Raw genomic sequence first — 4324 nt, 5'->3', positions numbered from 1 at the left:
ATTTAAACCCCTGCCCTCCGGTGGCTTTAGGGGGGCTTTGTGGAGGGAAAGGGGTGGGGGGGGGCAGAGAGGTCCATCTGAGCGTGGAGAAAGAAAAAGATGATGTAGGGAGGGGAGGGGGAGGGGGGGGGGAGTCCGGTGAGGAGGCGACCCCCTCCAGCGCTGGAAAAAAACCAAAAACCTTAGGAGAAACAAGCAGAATGTTTTTGTGATCGTAGCTAAAACTCCATGTGATCTTCATGTAAGTGAGGAAAGTTTAGAGTTCAATCTGCTTAGAGGAAGAGTCTCCCTTCACTCGGCTCACTGAAGGGATTAGGATGGGTTTAGACTTTTACTTAGTTAAGCTGTGCCTCATCTATGAGCTCTGGAGGATTGATCTGTGTTATGATGGGGACAAAGACGGACACCATGATTTCTGTGATTTTAAATAGTTTTCTTTTTTTCTGGTAAATATTGAGATTTTAGACATTTTTAGCGTTTTTTTATCCTGAACGCACAATGACACAAAACTGAGCAGGAAGTACAAAGTTCAGCTGTCCGGTGATCCAGACGGACCAATCACATCAACTCTTCCCCCCGCTCACCTATGAAAAGAAACTTCACCAACTGGAAAGCAAAGCAGACAGACGGACATGGAGTCACAAACTTCCTCTCAGTTTTCTGTACATTGTGTTTTGCTCCACGTGACTCCGCCCCCCCCGCCACTCGCATACGGAGAAGCTCAACATCAACCTCCAATCCTGCCAAGCAAGTAAACATGTAAACAAACAAACAAACAAACAAACAAACAAACAAAGTCCTCACGTCCTGGAGTGTGTACAGAGCCAGTGTGAACACTCAGGTGTGTGAGAATGTTCTAGAATCCAATCGGGAGCTGTTTATCTCTGCACATGGAGGCGTTGACTGGTTGCTGACTTAAAAGAAGCAAAGATCTGCTTCCAAACAAACAAAGCGACTCCCAAAAGTGTTCAACCTAAACAATCATCATCAGAGTCAGACTCAGCCGATCTGATCCATTCTTAACTGGTTTCTAATCCTATCTGACTGACAAGCATCCAAGGTCTATAGTAGAGTTATGTATTCTATAGGATTTAACCTCTGAGGTGCCGTTGATTGTTTCCATAACATGGAGCGATCACATGACCGTCAACTGTCTTTGTTCACTCTCGTCTCATCCGTCTCCACAAACGACCTCAGATCTGCACATTTCTGTCCAAACTAGGTCACTGACACTGTTGTTGTTGTTTGGGTTGAAGCCTGGTGGAGGAACTATGTGGCGTTCACTGACCCTCAAGGAGCTCCGGAACAAAACCAAGAACCTTCTCTGGCCACGTTACCATCATTCAACTTCAGCTCTGTAATAAATCTTTACCTTTATAAATCTATATGTTCTTCTAGAGAGGAGCAGTTCACCTTCTTACTGTGAGGAGCAGAACTTCTATCTTCTGCTTCAACAAACATCAGCGACCTCATTTGGATGTAGATGTAAACGGCTGTAGTCTCACGTTAAAGAGACTACATGTGTTGTGGAGCCGGGGCTGAAGCAGAGCGAGTAAACCCGGAAACTTCACAAGATGGATGCTTTAGCAGTAAACGCAATCTGCCCCCCCTCCCCTCCCTCCCTCGTTCTCTCCCCCCTCTCCCTCCCTCCCTCCCTCCTCACACACCCCTGCAGAAATCCTCAGTGTGTCAGTGCGGGGGCCCCATTGTAAGCAGGCCTGCCGCTGAAGAAAAGGGCCCTTTGGTGGTAAACAATTCAGCTGTCCACTCTGATCACAATGGGGGCACATCCCATTGCTTTGAGCATCTGTTTGGAGTAGGTATGGGTCCCCTCGCCGCTCTGGCCATACGTACCCAGCCAGCGACTAAATCCCTGAATCTGCCGGCCCACCACCACCTGCTCTCAGCATCCCCTCCCTTTTATCATTCCGTATTCGGATCAATACGGTTGACTCGGGCCGCGGCGTGGCTCTAAAGGCGTGTTGAATGGACGCGTGTCGGCTGTTAGGAGGCCCGCACGCCCTTTTAAGGCTGCGGACAGTGAGGAGGACGACTGTCCGGGCCGCTTACTGCATGCGTGAGAGAGAAGATGCTTTACCCTGATGACATAAGGTGGACTGAGTTATCTGTCAGGTCCGCCCTCTGTAGGATCATTCCGTGGCCACGTATCGCCCCCCTGTGGTCAGTTGTGGTATTTCACTCCTGCTCTCACACACATCCACTCTTGTTCCAGTGTCTGATAGTTTCAAGTTCCCCTCTGTGCTGCTGTCTGATACAACTGAGTCCAACACAACGGAATGTTTATTTACTGTAGACACTATCGTTTCAAAACAAAACCTTTTATTCTTAATTATTGATGGGCAGTTTCTTTGTTTTTGATGTGATTGATACATTTGTTGTGGTTTTTGCTCCAGCGCCTCTGCCCGCTGCTCGATTCCAAAGGCTTAACAGCGAGCCGGGTACTCTGCTGGAAGCGCTAATCAGCTCGGAAACATTTGCTGCCCTTCTGGCAAGGTCAAAGGGGTCACGGTCCCTGAGCTGGATGTCCACTCCATCCCTCGCTCCTCCCCCCTTCTGCTGTAAAGCCCAACCCCCCCTGGGGCCTATAGGCCCTGCAGGCACAATCACCGCACCGCGACTATAGGCTCACAGAAGCTGGCTTTAATCTATACGGAGCCCTGGGATGGACCGCGGATGTCTGTCCATCAGTCTGTCAGTATGTCTCGCCTTGACCGTGCACAGACGGCCCTGGACCTGAGCTATTGACTCAGACAGACCGAACCCAGATTTTTGATTGGTCTGCAGAGGCGTCCGACGAGCCCCGCCCGCTGTTTGACCAGCTGATTGATCTGTTAACACTGCCCGCTGGACGTGTGTCCCTGAATTTAATTTTAGAATTCATTTCTGGGAGACGTGTGTGTGTACAGAAATGATGTAGAGTCCCAGGATCGGCGTGAAGGATTGAAGGTGGAGGTGAAATGAAAGCGCAGTTTAGATTCTCTGTCCACGCCGACGTTCAGACGTCTGTGACAGAAACACTCGTCCACTCCCAAAACATTATCCAGTGTTTTCTAAAATGTATTTCTAAGTAAAGATGGGATTGACGGCTCCACGTATTCAATCCTTCATCCCACCTGAGCCTGAGACCAGCCGGCACAAAGGCTTGGATCAAATTTAGTTTTAAAATATAGATTATCACTGTAAACTGAAGAAAAAAATTATGATTAAGGGGACTTCCAGGTTCCCTTAAATAAAGACCAAAATGCAGTCTGTTGTCAATGTGCGGCACTATAGCACTAGGCATATGGAAGGTATAGGATGGGGGTGGGAGGTAGTTACTGTCCTTTCGCCAGAGGTATGAGGTGCTGCCCCCTGGTGGAGGAGCTCTGTATCGCCTTTAGCAGAGCATCAAGGATTGATATTTATTACTACGGGTCGCCTTAAACCAAAAGTATTGTATGCAATGCTGACTGCCAGTATGAGCTTCACAGAACAAAGAAGTATTTCTCCCTCCAGACTTCAGCGGTTGAAGGCTTTTGGTGCCTCGATGTTCCGACAGAGTGAATTTCTCTAAATGTGTATTTTCCACTGCGATTTCTTTTTTTTTTCTGGTTTCGCCTTCTGGGTGCCGTTTGATGCTTCACTTCTGTGATATAGTGTCGCTGTAATTTCTGCAAAAAGACATATCGGTATCTACAAGACACGAGGAGAGGTGGCGGGGCGCGGCCGTGTCATTACGTTTCCTCACTTATCCACACCGGGAGAACCCCTGCTGTCACAATCATAACAAGTGCAGAGAGACGCCTGTGGAGTCGGGCCGACTGGGAGGCCGGGAGCTCGGCTAACCCTGATTCATTTCACAGCCCATAAAGAGCCCGTCGCTGCACTGCTGTGTGTGTGTGTGTGTGTGGGTATTGTTGTCCACCGTGGATTTCCCAGCCCATTCCTCTTTACACGCCTCTGTTATCAGAAATGGCCATAAAAAAAAAAAAAAGCACAGGAGGACGATGAAATAAACGCCCGGGCTGAGACAAAGCCTGAGTGTGAGGAAGTGAGGGCTGATTTGATGGAGTCGCTCTCTCTCTCTCTCTCTCTCTCTCTCTCTCTCTCTCTCTCTCTCTCCGCTCTGGCCTGCTGCAGACACAGAGAGGGGGTGAGGGTGAGGGGGGGGGCGGGCGGGGCTGCTTGGATATGCATCACAAAGGCTTCCTGCAGTATTGATCTGCAGTGGGTTAAGGCAGTCTATCAGCAAATGTCCCTCTCTCTGGGAAAAACAACAGGAGATTAAAAACACACAGCTTGGCGGGCGGCAGGCTGCTGATGG

The sequence above is a fragment of the Genypterus blacodes genome, unplaced genomic scaffold (genome assembly GCF_046128005.1).
Source record: "Genypterus blacodes isolate CSIRO-AG114 ecotype Tasmania unplaced genomic scaffold, CSIRO-AGI_Gbla_v1 ptg000516l_1, whole genome shotgun sequence".
Lineage (NCBI taxonomy): Eukaryota > Metazoa > Chordata > Actinopteri > Ophidiiformes > Ophidiidae > Genypterus > Genypterus blacodes.
The sequence above is the reverse complement of the archived record's forward strand: the minus strand, read 5'-3'. Positions refer to the sequence as shown.